This window comes from Rosa chinensis, chromosome 6 (genome assembly GCF_002994745.2).
Source record: "Rosa chinensis cultivar Old Blush chromosome 6, RchiOBHm-V2, whole genome shotgun sequence".
NCBI lineage: Eukaryota > Viridiplantae > Streptophyta > Magnoliopsida > Rosales > Rosaceae > Rosa > Rosa chinensis.
Window position 1 is genome coordinate 24,130,978 of NC_037093.1, and position 20,464 is coordinate 24,151,441.

Sequence of the window (20,464 nt, forward strand, 5' to 3'; positions counted from 1 at the left end):
TTTTGGCTACTCTGAAGCAAAGCTGGAGCTCCAAAACGACGACGTCGGCTGTAGTTTTAACTTTTCAAGAAAACCAATACGCGTATCCATTTCAAACCACGTGTGAAGAATTTCAAGTAAAAAGCTGAAAACCTTTTGTTACTATTCAAATATTTGATTCTATTTAGTATATTGGAAAATGCTTGAGACATCAAATATTTATATTAAAATTGAGTACCAAATGATGTGGCATACAACACATCATCAATATCATTCCATAAATTTTAATGACATGGCAAAACCCAATATTTTTGAGAAAATATTTTGTATATTATCAAAACCCTAATGTTTACAAAAATCAAAGCAATTACAAATATAATTACACTGTGCTTCTCGTGAAGAGCAGCCAATGTTATTCGTTAATTGGCTTCATCTTGCTTAAATGGGGAAAAGGATGAAGAATAAAACAGATAGAGAGACCAATATTGATTCTTATCCAATTCTTTATTTGAAGTCTATTATCCATCAACATTCTCAATTTATGGACAAGCTAGTTGATCTCATCCATGCTCAGTTCTATTTATCCAATGACGACCAGAATAAGCCATGGTTTCAAGGCCTCATTAACCTACAAAAGCATTAGGTAAGAAAGACATTAAGAAAACTCGCAGAGATCGATTCAAAACTCAAACATCAAAGACCCAGTTATAATCTTTCATTTGGGAATTGCTTTTTTTTTTCTTTCTAATATATATTTTGATCTAGGTATCAAGGTTGCAGAGAGCCAGATTGCTATAACAACTGCATCTATTCATTTTCTAAATTAATTTGGTATTTGTTTAAGGAAAACTAAAATTGGGAGAGAATTGAGTCGTGCTTTCATTGATAATAGGGGTCTCTTTATATAGAGGATTACAAGACATAGAATCAGAGTTATACAAGGAAAGATAATCGTACAATTAATCAGATATCTATAAATATCTCCGAGAATATCTCTAATTCAAAATCCTATTACAACTATGTCAAGTAACGCAGACACATATTCTCGATTTACTTGAACACTCCCCCTTGTGTTGCCCAAACGCGGTGCTCCTTTCGTTGCCTCATTAAAAAACCTTGCCGAGTAACAAACACGTAGTGGGACAAAAATAACCTCGGTCGAAGGAAAAAAAGAGCACAACACATCCTTCACGTTTCAAGACCATACATGTAGACATCTCCCCCTAATGACAACGGTCATGGGAGTCCGGATAACTTCCATAAACGATGCTACCAACATGTTTCTCGAAAGTGGAATTTAGGCAATGACTTAGTGGGCAAGTCTGCCATACTGTCCTCAGATCGAACCTGGTTCACTTTGATCTTGAGGAGAGTCTGTTGTTGCTGATTATCCTTGGTGTTGTCGCTTTTTGAACATACCTCCACTATTATGGAGGATTTGTTATGTGACCAAACATATGTAACACCCTCTTTGGGTGACCTACAAGCCATGGTGGGACCCAATCGTGACATGCATCTCGTAGCCCGATGTCCAAGCTACGACACGGTAATCAGAAGCGACCAATACCTCTCCTTGCCAAGTTGCCTCACAATTAGCCTTTGTAGACTAGAAAAGGGGACTTTGAGTCCCACATTGGAAAACAAGTGTAAGAGGGGAGGCTCCCTTACTTATAAAAGGGACCTCCACCCTTGTAATTATGTTGGGCCGGAAGGTCCAAACATATATAGTGCAATATTAAAGTGGATGTAGTCTCTCGCCTTAGCGGGAGACAAACCACTATACATCGTGTCTTTACTCGATCTCTCTCTGTCTCTCTTTCTCTAACGTTAACTAGACCCCCGCGGATCAAAACGTTAACATTGGCGCCGTCTGTGGGAAGCCAACACAAAGGCTTCGTCACTTTTTTCACAACTTGAGCTAGGTCAACGCCAACATTTTTTTCTGGCAATTGTGCTTCGTCAACTTTGCATGCTGCACTAGTGTCAACACATTCCATCCTTAGCGGTAAAACGCACACAAAAGCTCTAATGATTTCCTTCATTAGGTACCACACTTGGCGGTAACAGACACACAAAAGGTACTTAGCGGTACACAAAAAATAATACTTTATTTACTCTGGACACCCAAAAGTTTACTATGGGCACCCATAAGGACAGGAGAGCCAAGTTCTTTAGCGTCAACCTAGTCTCTTTTGTTGGCCGTCAACGACAACTTCCACCTCTAGTCAACGTCATGCTTCATGAAGCCAAAGCCTACTGGGCACCCTTGCTATCCTAGCGGTAAGCGATCATCCGTCAAGGATTCGTCCGCCAAGAATTCGTCCGTCAAGCATTTTCCGCCAAGGATTTGTTCCGTCAAGCTTGGTCTGTGAAGCATCGTTCCATCATGAATCGTTCCGCCAAGCACATTGACGCACAGCCAAGCACCATGATGCAGCCTTCCTTGTTGCACCGCCAAGCTTCACGCGCTCCAAGTCTTGTGCAACACTTGATGGATCAACACCTACAGGCAGCGTCAATTGTAGTGTCAGCGTTCAAGCAGGCTCGCAAGTCCCATCCTTACAGCGTCAATTGCAGAAACTGATGAACACCCAGAAACCAAATACTCTTCACACCCAGAAACTGATCAGTACACCATCAAGGCATCAATTGCAGCTTCAGTCATAATCAGCTGCCTAGTGTCTTCTTCAATTATCACATATGAGCTCTTATGAGAAGGTCACACTCTCACAGGTCGATGGGTCACATTGTTTCCTTGTGAGCCCAGTAGAGAATAAGCGGTAGGTAGCCTCCTCATTGGAAACCCTAGATGCCCTCACATTGTAGAGGGCCTTGCTATTGTTCTTCACAAACAACGCGATCACTCGACTCCGAAACATGGTCTCTCTCAATTCTCAATTCTCAATTCTCAAGCTTGTGGGTTTAGCAGCCGTTTTGGCTACTTTGAAGCAAAGCTGGAGGTTTATTTGGCTTTTCGGGCTCCAAAACGACGACGTTGGGTGCAGTTTTAACTTTTCAAGAAAACCAATACGTGTATCCAACCACGTGTGAAGAATTTCAAGTAAAAAGGTCAAAACTTTTTGTTACTATTCAAATATTTGATTCTATTTAGTATTTTAGGACCCTCTCCTGTCAAAAGTGTGTGCCTAAAGCTGCAGGAGGTTTAGGTTAATTTCTAAAACGTATCTTAAACATTGTGGGTTCCTTGCAGTTAATCCTAAAGTTTCAGATTCTGCAACCTGGAAAGCGTTCTAGGTTGAGGATGCAAACTCTGAGACATAGAGATGTTATTGCGTACTTATTTAATTAAGATAAGAAGGTCCTCACTAACATTGTTAGGAACACTAACTGGCTGCTTAGGAATTGTAAAGATAGTTATTAGAAAACTAGTATAAAAAGGGAATCTCCTGTTCGAGTTCATTTCCAGGTTAATATCACAACTTAATTAGACTAGTCTCTTATACGAAACAAGTATTTTAATATCAATCAGTCATTTGTGCTTCTTTTATGTTTGTTTGCTTCACTTTATAAAGCTATATTGCAAAGAATGTGGGTGTCAATTCATTAATAGTGAAAATGTAGGTGATATTATAAAGAAAAAGCTCACCCAAAAGTTGGGCGACGGTAAGATTGAGCTATTCTTAGAGAACCGTATGGCTAAAACCAAAATGAAATAGAATAATCAGGGCAACCTAACCTGCAATATTATCCTAAAGAATAATGTATTGTTTGCTTATGATGATACTGGGTACAATTACTACATATAACCTATTGCACAGTGAAGCATATAATGTAAACTGACATTAAAAAAAAAAAATGTCTCTAGTGGTGCAGCTCAACATTACAGTTTCAAAATCCACCATCGTGGGGAGTTTGCTGGTTTAAGGCGTAGCATTGTTATAGAGAAGGTGAAGTCTTGTGTAGAGGATCTTGATGAGGACAAGAGTGCATGATCAGCTGGGATATAAAAAAAACCCTGATTGGCGTGCTCCTTTGATTCTTGGCATATTCTGGTCTGAACAATTCTGCCAATTTTTGAAGATGGCATTTTGATTTGTTATGGTCCTTTTTGGATCAGTTGGCAACCAAAGACATTCGTCAGTTTGTATCCGAAACAATAAAACAGTTTTTTTTTTTTTGGTTGAAACAATATAGCTGTTTTACTTGTCTATTTATTTTTGATTTGCTTAGGTGCATGGACAAAATTTTGATTGCACTTGTTAAGGTGTGCAACACTAATATTGAATTCTTATGCATATGACCGCTTTGTGCTAGATGATTGGTTAGATGTGCAGTGTTATTTACTTTGGCTATAAAAGGATCTGTAGTTTGGGAGAAAATGGGTGAAAAGAGGGGTTTTCACAACTTTTTTTCTACGTTTTGGGCTTACAAAATTGCAGGGCTAAATACACAAATATGATGTACAACTTTTTTCTACTTGATCTTTTATTTATCTCGAGTAACCAGCTGAACCAAGGTATCTCGAGGACGCAAACTTGGAGTTCAGAGATGGTGATAGGTTGAGCTATTACAGTAAGAGAAAAGAGAATGAAGTGATGATGATAACTCCAGTTACTTTAGCCAATACTCAGGTGTAATTTATATGACAATTAATTAACCTTGGCAAGAGGACTTGAGAGGTTAAATTGATGAAGAAACAATTGAGACAATTTCTCAGGTCTAGAAGTTTATAAGTTACAAGTTAAATGCATTAAGAGAAAGCTTAGAGGAAAAAACACAGAGAACTAATTAAGGACAAGAACCTAATCCTGTGCTGAGTCCACCAACAAAAGCTGCTGACACTGAAATGCTCAGTCATCTCTCTCCTCCAGGACCAATGCCCAGTTCTGTGCTTCAATACACTGAAATGGTTTAGGACAAAATTGCACAGACTAGTATGTTATACAAACTCAAACCTATTATATAAATATAAATACATGGAGCACAGTGACTCCTGCAGGTTGCTAGTAGGACAAACTGCATGGTGGTGCATGAAGACAATTGTACAAGCCCTAAAGACAAGAATATATGCAGGAGAAATATAAGCATGCGCACAAGGACGTACGTACCTGCATCAATAACTCAAATACATATCAGTATCATCAAACTCTCTCTCGAACCATATTGTGTTTCTGTGTGTTTGAGGCTTTCAGCTCAATAGAAACTCTCTGGTATTCCATCTCCTACTCTGTTTTGGTCCAGTTTATATTTTGGTTAATGAGCTATATTTCTATGAAATTGGTTTGAAATGACTCTTTTCTTCAACATGAATTGTTTTGAATGTTTAGCTTATTGTATGTTCATACTGTTAATTTCAACGAACTCCATCAAGTTCCTTCCTTCCTTACAAAAGAAAAGAAAAGAAAAGAAATAATAGCTAGCTATAGGTAAACAAACAGGCCAAGTGCCTCTTTTTAATTATTTCTTGCTTCCCCTGAAGCTAAACCAAAAATCTTATTCTTTCTCCCCATTTTTCTGCAACTAAACACTTCTTTTATGCATATATGGAGTTATATATTTGGTATGCTGTTATTCATTGGTTAAAATATATTTGTTTGCAAGCTAGAATCTCAGATTTCGATGGTTTTCCTAAAGAACAGAGACATTTAGTTGACGGAAAGGTGAAAGGCATGAAATTTAGAGGGGTTAGCTAGGGGCTTTTCTTTTCTTCCTAATTTCTGGGGCTCTATCATTTTCTATATGGCTGTATTTCAAATTCTCTATTTCCCCCCTTTTCATTTTCTGGGGAACTAGTCATTTTATAGAAACTGAATTTCAAGGACTTGAGTCACTTGGCAATGAAAAACAAGTTTTGGAATAGATTTGAGTTTCTTAAGATCTGTGAGGCCTATTTTTAAAAAAGTAACACCTACATCAGCAGTCTATAGCACATGTAAGATGTAAAGCCTAATGCCTGAAATCAAATATGGTAGCCCAACATAAGAGAATTCCCTTCTGCCCAAAAGGCAAGATTTCTGAATCTATTTTGAAGCACACTTAAGTAACCCAGGAGGCCAGACTAAGGGAGACATGATATGCTCATGCATGAATATAATCGACTATTACTCTGTTACCAACATGTTCAGTGTGAAATTCACTTTGCTTCAACACATGCAACAACTCAGCATTTTATAGTGGCTATTGTTCTAGTCTATAAAGGTGTTAGGGGTTGGTGTGTATGCTTGCCTAGCTCCCAAATTGGTGGTTGTATCATTTCTGTATGGCTGCATTTTCAAGTTCTCAACTTCCCCCTGTTTTCTTTTTCTGGGAAAAGGAATTTTAGGTGGTGACAATGAAAAGCATCAAACATAAACTTCTGAATGTATAGTTTAGAGTTTTCGTAAATTGTTGATGCCTATCCTTTATCAGTTTATTTTCTTTGGTTTCTTGAGTTCCGTCATCAGACTATTGTCTTCTGTTATTTTGCAGATAAAGCCATGGCTGCAGGAAAAATTAAGACTTACTTGGAAATGGTTGATGCTCGGCTTGGTGGTAAGTTAAACATGTCCATCTCCTGTCTCACAAAATAAAGCGACACTAGTAAGAATTAAACATATATACTTGTGTGATCATGCAATACATGAAACTATTCCAATAAGTTACAGGACTCTTGGTCACTTAGGAGGCTAGGGAGAGACAATATGCTCATCTATTAGGATTGTAAAAACGACAGATTGATATATTAGTTGTATTGATATCAACCATATCAGCCTGAAGTGCATCATATAATGAGCATTCTGAGAACACAAATTTGCATACTTAGTGCCATAGATAAGCTGTAAATTCAACAGTAGCAAGAATGTAGTTATCTTAAGTAGGCTTTCACCTTACTGTATATAATCCGACCTTCAGATGCTATTGCTTTCTCATGATCTTACTACGCTGTTAATTAGGAATATGGTTTCAGAATGCATCTTTAACTATTTGAAAATAAATAAAGCCTAAATAATAAATATGCTCTGCTCCAGAATCACCATTTATATGACCACTGAAAGTTCATTTTGAATCACTCACATTATACCGATCTTCTTTGATATATTAGAGCTATTTAGTTTTAGAACTATTAGCTAGCTAGTGTTGTAATTATTTTTGTTACCTTATGGCAGGGGGAATCAAGAAAAACAATGTAACCCTTATATCTGGCCATGAGAAGTCGGCAAGGACAAGGACAGATCTGTGTCACCGATTCTGTGTTATTAGCCAAGTAAGTAACTCAGTCCATGATTCTTATATTAAGATGTCAAGATAACCATTTAGGGTTGGTCTGTTCCCTCCCTGGTTGTGTTTCTGGTTTCTTTGTTCCTAACCTAGCTTTCCTTATCTGTCCAGGACTTCATGCGTGTCTTTAGTAATATTCAAAATAAGGAAAATTAATTTACCTACTTATATGTAATTGTGATTAGTATTTAATATGTCTTTATTTATATGATTTCTCTTAGAGCTAATTATGTATAAACCAAAAATATATAATAAAAAAAGGAAAAATTGAAAAATTTTAAACCATTGTTTCCAGTGCTTTATCTGCTTAGCATAGAAAGAGTTTAAATGAAGAAAATTAGCCAATTAAGTGTGATTGTGATCCGTTAGAAGTCAATGACATGTTTCCAGTCATTCCCCTTGATTTTAGGTTGACATAGTAATCTCTGGGAAATTTGTTTGTACTGCAATAGACGTGTGTACTGCATAACCTTATGCTCTCATATTCAGTCTTTACAATTGTATTTCCATTTTTTTTTCGGCTGTGTTGCAGCTCCCAGAGGAAGATGGAGCGAAGGAGAAAGTCATGTACCTTGATTTATCAAGAGCATGTAGCCTTAGGCCAGACAAAATGCTTGTGACAGCAAAGAGGTGCTATATGTGACTAACTTTGTTTCTGATTTTTGGTTTGTTTAGGTTAAGATTTTCATATATACTTAATAATGTTTTTGTTGTTGTTGCTATAGCTTTCCCTTGCATGGAGACAATGTATTGAAGAATGTGACGTATGGTAGAATTTCTAGTGGAGAAATTCTCAATGAACAAAACAAGTTATATGCAGAAGCCATTGCAAAAATAAGCAATGATGGAAGGTAAGTTATACAACATCTTAAGTTAACAACCTTGCAAATTATTGACTGTTGCAAATTATTGACTGATTTTGGTTTTATTTTCTCTTGTTTTTCTAAAGGTTTGGTCTACTTATATTGAATGATTTTCCAATTGATACTCCACACTTTACTACAGCGGCACTTCATGATCTTGCAACGGTATGAATTTAACACTTTTACACTTGATTAAAGTGAATATTTACATTCAAATATTTACCTTCACATATTCTCTTTTAGAAAGAAAAGATTGTTATCATTGTCAACAACAATGATGGTCAACAAGCTGATGGGCAACATGATGACACGAAAAGGTTTTTACAATACTCATCAAATTTATTCTCCATCATTCTCACTTCTCACCTCCTGATCCTGATCCTACTGAATATTGTCTTTCTTGTCATTATAGTGTTTACATCAAAGTCTCCAAGGATGAAGAACAACATTCGGAATTTGAGATGACGCACTTCCTCATTAATAGTGATGAGGAATTAAAATTCCCAACAAAAGGAATGACCGGAGCGACTATTGCCACATCTATTGAACAAAGTATGTCTATCCTTTCCTCTGATTTATTTTTATCCTTTACTGTGATTTATCCTTCAGTGTGCTTTTCTAGTTGCACTAATAGTTGTATTAATCTTGACCATGTTTGCAGTTTCCTCCTCAAATGGTTCGCTTTGGTGTGCTCTCGAGTTATGGCATGTTGCAACAAATTTAAGAAAGGTGTACAAGAAGAATAAATGGGATAATAACAGCCTTCATTCATATGTCTTTGTGTGCAGCTGCCTTTATCCTAGAACAATTGAAGGAGTTTAAATGGCCCGAGAGTAGGAGTTTGAGTATTGCTGGGCTTGTCGTAGCTACCTTTGGGGCGTTGTTTTGGGGATGAGAGATCAAGCAGAAGTGGGCATCAAGAGAGCGCAAATGGTTCATGTGGCCATTCTTTCCAGCTACTGTGGGACTAATTGTGGAAGTCAACCAAGTGGCCTTCTACATGGCATGCCTTGCTCATCCAGGAAAGCCTCCAAGATTGGTTTTTTCTGCCCTTCTTTTTCATGTTTCTCATATCATTAAGCTCATGGCTAAGGACAAGAGAAAGAATATAAAAAATATGAGGCTAGGGAGTGAAGTTTGATGAAGATGGAGTTTGATGAAGTTTTGTGATTTACTGTATTTTGTTGTTTGGTAACTTCAAATCAATGTATGTTGAACTTCTGTTTTACTGTGTTGTGTTATTTGATCACTTCAATTGTATGTACGTTGAACTTCTGTTTTTTGTATTGTGTTATTTGGTAGCTTTGAACCAATGTATCTTATCTGTTTTGTCTAATATATGTATTTTGCCTTCCAACAAAGTCGACATTATTGAGTTGTATTTTATTATTACTACAACTTATCAAATAAGCTAGGCCTATGGTAGTTCACACAGAGGCTGCTTTTGACCTCTTTTATATACTGATAATCAATATTTGCAGCGCTCTTATTTGGTGAGAACAAATTTAAATTTACATATATGATTTAGGTTGTGTCACTTCTGGTTTCTTTTGTAAATGAATTTAATATCAAAACTTTTACATTTCAAGACCACTTGAATGAGTGTTGACAATTGGTTTCTCTAGCCATGATCTGGTGTTGTTTCCAATCCTCCCATATCACGTACAGTCACTGAAACTAGTTTCATTTTTCCTGTCTCATTAATTCATGATTACATTTGAATATTTTATTTTTCCATTGGTAGTAATATTGTTTCATCTACTGAAAGTTGTGAAAAAGTGTTGATCACTAAATTCACTTAGTCCCCTCAAGTTAGTCTGTATCTGTTTTCACCTTGCTCCAACATTGTGTTGCTGCCAGTTGGATTGAAATATGGTGATTGAGAAAGCATGCCTGATTCATCTGCTTTCATATGTTCTGGACTTCTTTGACTTGGTTATTGTTGTAAATATGCTGTTCAAGGGAAATCATATATAGATTGTTCGATCAACTAGAAAAATAATTATCACTGAGAAATGAGAAAGTTTGCTCATCCGGTAGGAGAGGAAAATACAGTCTATGGACAAGATAGACCACATACAGTAGCCTGAGCAACAACTGAGCAATGCATCTCAGAAGGTAAATGCATAAGCAGGAAAACTATCGGTGTATTTGTTGTTTCAACTGAGGAACAAAATTATTCTCAAACAAGATACAGCTATGAATGTTATCAACCTTCCTGCAATAGTCATCAACATGTGGAACCAGAACTTCCAATCAGAGAAAAATTCATTCAGAGCCTGTAAAACATAGTGAACCACTTCCAGGAAAGAAGAATGATAGCATGCTGCATATCCCAAATTTCAATCAGCTGAAAAAGAAATCTTCAAATGCCAGAGACAGTATCTCTACAGAGACAAAGAAAACTTCAAATGCTGGAGACAGTATCTCTACAGCGAAAAAGAAATCTTCAAAATGCCAGAGACAGTATCTCTACAGAGAACAATGGATTGCTTTATTCAAATAGAAAGGAGAAATATTCCCATAGACGAGACAGAATGAGAAAATTACTAATATTTTCAAAGGAAGGAAGGGAAAGGCTGAAGTGAGAAAAAGAATGCAGTTGACTGGGATAATTTAAGGAAGCAGGTGCTGGATGCTGGTAGGAAAAATGAAAGAAACAAAGATGTAATGGACTCGCTTGACTATGAAGCACTTAGTACTACTGTTAAAGAGATTTATAATGCTATCAGGGAGTGAAGGAAGAACATCATGCTAGCAGAGGGAATTCAGGTTTTCCCTTCTTTTATTCTTTAGTTTAACAACCTCGTTCTTTTTTAGAGCATCGTGATCAGCCAGTGGATAGGTTAAGAAATAATTTATACTAATGGTTGCAAAATGTTTGCAGGAGTTCCTAAATCTAGTGGTTAAAGACCATGGAAGCATCGATTTGGAATGGTTAAGAAATGTGCCCCCTAATAAAGCAAAGTAAGCCAGCCAAGCCAAGCCATTGCATATAATCCATTTTCTTATTCCTTCTGCCCCTTAACCTGAAATGCCTAGACATCATATATTTTTCCAAACAATTCTTTTGCAGGGATTATCTATTAAGTGTTTGAGGTTTTGGGCTTGAAAATGTGGAATGTGTTCGCCTTTTGACACTTGATGCACCATTGATCTTCCTTTCCTGGTAAAGTTTACATGTCTAATTACTGATTTTGAATAAGGTGTAGAGCATCTTATAGTCAATGATTTTTTATTTCTAATTTTGTACATAAAGATCAATACAAATGTGGGAAGAACAGCAGTACAACTGGGATGAGTCCGCCTCCAATCACTTCCCGAGTAACTTCAGTTACACCTCCTAGAACTGTAAGAAAGAGTATTGCATAAAGTGAATGCTTGAGTTTTCCGGTATTTGCAAATGCTAACTATATTCTTTTGTAGGTACACAATGCAGCAGTCAATTTAATAGGATCTGTGGCCAAGATTACGCCAACTTGATCAACTAATCCTGCCAATTCATAGCTCCCTGAAGCTATTCATTCAATTCGAAAACACTACTTATACATGCAGAATTCATATTGATTTGCTTTTTTTTTTTTTCATTTACGTATGATTTCACTAATTGATTTGCTTTTGAACTACAGGTATGCGTTACACTACCAAATGATTACATTTGGAAGGCTATGAATGCCGTTTCATTTGCTACAAACATTACCTGTAATTATTTAGTATATATTGTCTCATATGTTGTAATTGATCTGTATGTAGGTTTTCTGCCAAAAAAAAAAGGCAAACCAAATTGCAATGCATGTCCAATAAGAGGAGAGTGTATACATGTCGCAACTGCTTTTGCAAGGTTCGCACTAATCTGTCAAAATTACAGATATATTTTTACTACTGTGCAGACATATGAACCTACTAATCAAGAGAATTTTATGATAATTGAAGCATGAGACTCATGCCACAATTTTTAGCAATCCCGTGCCTAGTTAAGGAATTGAGGTCAAAGATTTCTGAGTTCCTGTGTTTCTGTTTCGGGATGCTGGTGTGTTACTGGACTTGACTGACTTTCAAAATATGATTTGAGTAGAAAACTAACAATAAATGTCTTAACGGTTTGTTCGTGTGAAAATCTTCTTGGTTTACTATTACTATCTATTTTTTTATTTACTTATTTAGCCCCCTTAATCCCTTAACAGTTGACATGTAATTGTATTATTTTGTTTTCAGTTTTTACATTACTTTATACTACTTTGAACATTTGATGCATGTATGAAAGGGGATACACGTACCCATTATATATTAAACACTCCAAGGACTAAATCAAGCATCAAAAGCGCCTCACATTTTGTAATTGTTTTGAAATTTTAGTGATCAGTATACTGAATGCCGTTTCAACAAAGTGCTGCATCCAATGCAAAACATGAAAGGTAGCTATAGTAGCGGATTGCATTGTGCAGTCCACTAATTAATGAGACTCTACAATTGATTATCTGTGGAACCAAGAACTTTAGAATTAAACCTATTATCAGCATACTATGCTGTCTATACAATTCCTGGCAAATGTTGACGTTAAATTTTTTGGGTTAAAGTGAGCTTCATGTTACATATATGAGGTTCTACCTGGCTCTATGTTAGGCTGGAAATTTTTACCAAGTTAAAATAACTGGTGAGTTTAATTAGTCTCTTAAAGGTATCTTATACACTGAAGGTTTCTTGAAGTTTGCCCTAAAGTTCCAGATTCTGCAGCCTGAGGAGCATTCTATGTTCTAGAGATAGAATTGGGAACTTTGAAATTCTAGATGTTTGAAGAGTCATTCATGCATTTAATCTTGTACTTATTTAAGAGCAAAAGGTCATCAATAAACAGTGTTGGAAGTTGGAACACTAAATGGCTTCTTATAGAAGGAAACTAGTATAATAAATGGAATCCCCAATTCTGCCGTAATTAACTCAATTAGTCGACTCTGCTTATATTAAGTTTGTTTGCTCAACTTAATAAAAGTGAATTGAGAAAAGCATATTCTAACATATGGGAACCAGCGCATGCAGAACTGCAATGCCAGTCTTAGAATCACTAGAATCTTGACTTGGAGTGTGCCAAGTATTTGCTACTGAGGTTATTAAATAGCGTTCTTTGATTCACAACTTTTTCTGTAGCTTAGTGTTCTGGTTTCTGCAAGGTGTTTTCTGTTTCCTAGGCTATAGTTTTTTTTTTTCTCTTTTTTTTGAGGAGGGCTATAGTTTCGTGTTAGGTTCTTTTGTTTTTGTTTTTGTTTTTCCCTTTTTCTGCTGTGAACTTCTCCTAAAGCCAAACCAAATGATGTAACCTGTGAAGAGTAAGGTAAAGCAGCTTTATGTGTTGTTTTTCATACATTATGTGAATTGTTTTTAATTGGGGCTAGGGGAAGAGTTGTGTACCTGGGAATATTGATGTCAATGTGCATACCCAAGGCTTCAAAATTGTTAATGTCACCGTGGAAAATGAAGGTCAAGATGCTGTGACTTGATGGTGGTTCACATTGACATTAACATATTTATCGATGTTCAGACCCCTGAATCTTCGGGACAAAACAACCGGGGAATTCATTACACAACACTGATTTGTTTTCATGAACTTTTGTTCTTTGAATTGGTTTCTGTTAGCACTAAAATGATGCTATCAATATCGACTGTGATAGCAAGTAGTTGTACTTTTGGTTTTTAGATCAATGTGCATTCATAAGGTCAATGATCTAAGAATTAGCTTTTCCATATATAATGGACTACCATCACAAGTCCCAACGAATCAATCCGGCCTATTCTCCCTATTGATCATCATTTTTTCTTTTGTTTTCTTTTGTTCAAATATCAGCATCAGTTTTCATCTCAGTCTACACAATGTTTTTGCCTTTCCTACTGACCAATCTTGTTTGAACATTATCATTTCATCATGGTAACTCATCAACTTCGCAGCAGCCAGCAGGTTCACAATCCTCATTAATTGGGATTTTGTATCAATTCTGGATTAATCATATGCTTACCTATCCCAGCCAGCAACTTCGACCAAATTAATTATATGCGCATCAAGTGGTATATGATGTATTAATTAGTGCTTCATGCAAATGCTAAATTAGGCAGAGCCGAAATCTTATTTATTTTGAAAAACTACTAACATATATGCTTGGTAATTAAGACAATTGAGGATAACATTACTAGCTAGGGGGATTAAATATATGACAACTTTCAACTGAAAATACTGATCCTTATAGCCAAAAATCCAAAATGCAGGTCAATATCTAAGCCGGGAAGATGGGTTTACATTTGCTTTTATCATGGTGATGACTACCTGATGGTAATAGACAATAGTAACAGAAAGTATGTCCACACCAGCATGTGACGTAGTTAATGCTGCAGCTGCTGTCCTCTTTTATCACATAGTAGTTGCAGCATGGACACCGCTTCCATTGTTTCATCCCTGCAAGGTACATCACCATCCCTTCTTCGCCGCCTCCATTGACCCTAAGTTTCTGATACAAAAAACAATTGAATTCAGAATGGTAAGGAACCCTACACTTGATACAAAATTCTCTGTTGCAACTAGGACACATATACTTGTTCTCGGTGTTAAACCCGCTCCAAAATCCAGAAGGTAGTAGCCTTCTCTTTTTCATCATGTACAGATAATCCCGTACTTCAGAGAATTTCAACCGTGCCGCGCAAGCCTTGAAGGGACAGTTCAAGTACTTGTCAGATGGCAGCCCCGTAGTCACATTATTATTATTTTCGGACAAGGCTTTTTCCCATCGATCAGTTACATCCTTAGGGAGGATTCTTCGGCAGTACTCGAGGTCTAACACTCCAGTACTGCAGTATGATACCGGGCACATAATGGACGTGATGTCATCTTGGAGCTTGGACACCACGAATTTGACAACGCATGGGGGACAATAAAAATGGTTGCAACCCTTTATATGGAATGCGTTTAGTAGAGGAGTTTTCTCATTACAGAACAGGCATTTAAATATAAAGGTACTGGATGTATTAGTATTTTTACTGTTGTTCAGTGAACTAGTACTGCTGGTCTTGGCATCATCATGTTTGTTCTGATCCTCCATCGTCTTATTGGAAGATCCCCTTGGTTTGTTCTTATTGTGTACTGGGAGTTTGGCCACGATGGACATGCAGATCTTAACCACTTGGTCTCCAAGTTTCTTCATTCTCATTAGTGCTGCTTCTCTTCTTTTCACCTTCTTATCATGGCTACTCACTATCATGATGGATTGCTTGCCTAGGGTAGCTAGGGTATTCTTGTGCTATAACTAGACCGACAATCAATTATTGACCAAGTAAGAATTCTGCAACTTGGCCAAATTAGACCAATGCATAGATATAGCATAAGATGGATCAGAGAAGACTTGTGAGACTTCAAGTCCTTCCTAGCAGAGGATTCTAATTCCTTTCTATTTTGTTTTGGTTAATAACTCCTTTCTATTCATGCGCTCTAATCCAACTCGATCTATGAATTAACAATTTAACAAATGTTTGTCCATCTTGGAAAAGGTGTTACTTCAAACATCAGTTCCATAACAAAAACCACCCCATGCACGACGCTTTTAGCAGAGAAATAGCCCCCACGAAAGCTCGAAACCTCTTTTCAACTGATGGTAGATGGAAGAGAAGGAAAGGTTTCCAGCTTGTTCCAGCATCTTAATTAGGACATATTGTGGTCACATTAATTATATACAAGAGAGTTGAAGATTCTCTACACTATCTCCCAACCCAATATATGAATAGGAATTCCTAGATGAGGTAGTAACGCATTTGATTTTTACATGGCTGGGAAACTCAACTGTTATATATAAAGCAATCCAAGCAGGTTACAAAATCACTAACGTTGTGCCAGCTGTGTGATCCTCCCTCGCTAAAGTTACTCCTTTTTAAAAGGTAGAATGGCCTAGGGGGGCAAGCATCGATCCCTTAGCAGACCAGGATCAACAAGCTGAATTGTATGGTTTTCATAATTGATTCCACTGACATGATAATATGTACCATTGTAAAGATTAAAAATGGCACGATTCTGTTCTCATGAAAGTTCAGCTCGATGATTGAGACAACCAGCAGAACCATTTTTCAAGCGAAAAGGGTATCAAATGTCATGGAGATCTCCAAAAGGAGCAGGTAGACCCACATTTTCACCCTCGGCATCAGAAATTACAAAGAAAATAGCAATAAAGAGATAATTAATTTCAGCCTATTCCTTTTTGTGAGTTCTTATAGGAATCGAGATGACCAACAAGACCAATTTACAATGTCGATAATGTAATAAATACACTTTAATTAAGCGAACAATGGTAATTCCATTATACAAGCTACGATGACATAGAAATATAGAATTCCTAGAATGTGAAGCAGGCATCTCAGTCATCATCCCAAGACATATTGAAATCATGATGAAGTTACAACTTTCTGATATGAAGACTGGATTTATGTATTAGAGGAAACATAGAAGTCAATTAATCTCTTTGCCTAAAAATGTACTGTATTCAAACTTATGAAGTTTTCCAGATCAAGGATGTTTATGAAAGTAAATTGCGCGCAATAAGTTGACTTGGAATTCTACCTGTTACTTCTCATGATTGAGAGAGACCCGTAAATGAGGGGGAGTGTTTTTTTTTTTTTTGGGGGGGAGTGTTAAGAGAAAAGAATATCAAAAAGCACCAAGGATTGTTAATTTTGTTATTGATGGTGTATATATATTTTGACTAGATTCCATAGTTACTACGACGATCCGACGAGCCTTGATCACGCAGGTCGTGGTAATCTCTCAAGCCTCAACTAGCTAGTAGACAATTATCACTGATTGAGTCATTGACCAGCAATAGAAGGCTTCATTGATAAGGCACTATATATATACAGAAAGAGAGAGAGAGAGAGAGAGTGGTAAAATTGAGAAGGCGTCTCATAAAGGTGTATTGTATTTGGATTTGTGCAGATTTTTTTTAAATGACAGACTTTTTAAAAAGTCCACAGACTCTTTAAAAAATTGATAGACTACTATTGATATCTTACAACCATTGATTTTAGCAATATACTTTTTATTGATTCTTGAAAATCTATATACTTTATTATGAATGACTTCTATAGATTTTCTAGTAAATAAAAATAAAAAACAAAAAACACAACTAATGCAGTTCAAATGCAAAGCAAGATAATAACTCTTTGCCTCTTCAATGGTCAAGTATCTTCTAGTAGAACTTGACTCTTTATTACTCTGTCTAGCTAGATTGTTCTCATTTCTAATTTCCCAATCAACTTAAAGATACAATATAGATCACCTGATATTTATGGTTAATTATTCTCATCAAATTTATTTTCACCTATTAACATATATCATAAAAAATATTGATCAATGTCTTGATCTATAATCAATCAACTGAAATTCAATTGTTCAAGCTTTACTTGAACCATGATATAAATTCAAATCGATGAGAATAATTAATAAAACAAAACCTAGTATTTCATAGCAACACTATTTAAGGTTTTAGGGGTAGACCACAATATTTGGGTTTTAGGATTTCATAAATTTTTTTTTTTTATTGCTATTAGGGTTCCAAGTATCACAATTGAACAAAAAAAAAATCACATTCAACAACTACAATGAACATGTTGGGTAATCAAAAAATATTGATATCATGTAAGATTAGAGAAAAGATAAGAAGAAAAAGGAAGAGAGATGATAGATAACCAACCTCTTTGCGCGTAGAAAGAAAACTTTGATAGATTTAAAAAAAAAAAAAAAAAATCTTTGATAGACTTTTTCAAATCTTTGGTCTCGTGGCTAGAAAATTATTGGAATTTGGTATGTATAGTTAACACTACAAAGTCCATGATTATTCTTGATTTTCTAATTCCATAAGTATGAATGAAATTTTGAATACCTCTAAACTTTTATTCATTTTTAGAAGTCCTAATTGAATATTCATAGATTTTGGTGGAATTCATAAAGTCTTTAAAAATTCTAATCGAATACCCAAAACTTTCATCGACTGCTGAAAGTCTATATTGAATACACTGGGACTTTTAAATTTCATAGATTTCTTAAAAAGTTCCACTGTTGGCTTTGGTAATCAATACTTCCTATGGGAAAAACTCCCGATGTTGATGAGAGATTGATAACAAATAGAACACGAATTTACAGTGGTTCCAATTCGGGTTACGTTCAGTTTGGCGTTAAGGCCCTTAGGGTTTTACTAGTGAATAAAGATCGCTCACACCTCATATCTACATTACACCTGAGCACTCTTAGAATGTGATAGATTCGATGACTTAGAATAGAGTAAGTTAGAATTCATGATCTTCTAGATGTAGGTTACCACTTGTTCTCCCAGCAACATCTGAATTCGGATCCCTTAAGGACTCCAAAACCCATGTCCACAGAGTTCCCTATTTAATTCAAACTAGGCCTTTTGATGTGAACTCGGCATTAGGTAATTTTACCGTATCAACAAATAGATTAGAGTTTCATTATATTGTTAATGACTATTCGTTGTTTTTGGTTTCTTGGGTTTCGTAATCAAATTATTCTTCTTCTGTTATTTTGCAGATAGAGCCATGGCTGCAGGAAGAATTAAAACTTACTTGGAAAGGGTTGATGCTCGGCTTGGTGGTAAGTTAAACATGTCCATCTCCTGTCTCAAAAATAAAGTGACACTAGTAAAAATTAAACATAAACTTGTGTGATCATGTATTACATGAAACTATATATTTCAATTAGTTGCAGGACAATTTTGTCACCTAGGAGGCTAGGGAGACAATATGCTCGTCTAGTAATTAAGATTGTAAAAACAATAGATTGATTAATTTGTATTGATATCAATCATATCAGCCTGAAGTGCATGATAGATTGAGCATTCTGAGAACACAAGTTTGCACACTTAGATCTATTGATAAGCTGTAAGATCTACATTCGATATCTTAAGGATGCTTTCACCTTGAAATAGTGTATATAATCCTACAATGAGATGCTACTGCTTTCTCATGATCTTACTAAGCTGCTAAGAGTCTAAGAGTATGGTTTCGGGATGCATCCTTAACTATTTGAAAATAACTAAAGTCTTAATAAGAATAAATATGCTCGATCTGCTCTAGAATTTTTAATTGACCATTGAAAGCTCATTTTAAATCAATCAACGTATACAGATCTATTTGATATATCAGAGCTATTTAGTTTTGAAACTATTCGCTAGTGTTGTAATTATTGTTATTACCTTATGGCAGGAGGAATCAAGAAAAAATCTGTAACCCTTATATCTGGCCATGAGAAGTCGGCCAGGACAAGGACAGATCTGTGTCACCGATTCTGTGTCATTAGCCAAGTAAGTGACTTAGTTCATGATTCTTATGTTAAGATGTCAAGATAATGCATTCTAGCTAGTCTAGGTTTGGTATATTCCCTCCCGATGGTTTCTTTCTTCCTAAGCTAGCTGCCCTATGTATTTATTTTTTTGGCCAAGAAGAAAAAAAAATTGTGAAATAGACGTGTTCAAATGAAGAAAAAACAAACTTCGGTTCCGGACTTCAAATGAAGAAAAACAGCCAATTAATTGTGATTCTTTAGAAGTCAAAGACATATATCATTTCAATATCCACCACTATATCATGGCCCTTGAGTTTAGGTTGAGACGTACGGTAATCTCTGGAAATTTGTTTGTTGTGCAATAGACGTGTGTACTGGATATATAACCTTCGGTATATATACATGTACTCTCATATTCACAGTCTTTTACAATTGTACGTATTCCATTTGTTTTGGTTGTGTGCAGCTCCCAAAGGAAGATGGAGCAAAGGAGAAGCAAAAGGTCATGTACCTTGATTTCTCAAGAGCGTGTAGTTTTAGGCCAGATAAAATGCTCGAGATAGCAAAGAGGTGCTATATGTGGTCAATTTTTTTGCTACATTTGGTTTGTTTAGGTTAAGATTTGTACATGCACTTACTGGTGTTATTTAATGGTGTGTTTTACGTTGTTGCTATAGCTTTCCCTTGCATGGAGACAATTTGTTGAAAAATATGACGTATGGTAGAATTTCTAGAATTTCTGCTAAAGATATTTATAAGGAACAAAAGAAGTTATATGATGAAGCAAAGGCAAAAATAAGAGCAGATGGAAGGTATGTTATACAATTAACATATTGAGTTTGCAAGTATGTTATTTTGACTAATTTTAGTTTTTTCTTTTTCTAAAGGTTTGGTCTACTGATAGTGAACGATGCTCCAAACTTAAATATAACAGAACTTCATGCTTTCTCAAAGGTGTGTGTACACTTTTACATCTCAATGAAGATTAATATTTATCTTCACATATTACCTTCACATACTATCAGGAACAGGATATTGTCGTTGTCTCCAACATCACTAATGTTGAAGCTCAAGCTAAAGA

At 36.0% G+C, this 20,464-nt stretch overlaps 1 long non-coding RNA gene across 1 annotated transcript; it reads left to right on the forward strand.

Annotated features, from left to right (window-relative positions):
* The first annotated feature begins 19,316 nt into the window (after window positions 1–19,316).
* Window positions 19,317–20,179, forward strand: LOC121049881. Its single transcript, XR_005801512.1, has 3 exons — window positions 19,317–19,402; window positions 19,850–19,953; window positions 20,061–20,179. It is a non-coding gene; the product is annotated as an uncharacterized LOC121049881 (long non-coding RNA).
* Window positions 20,180–20,464: the final 285 nt, after the last annotated feature.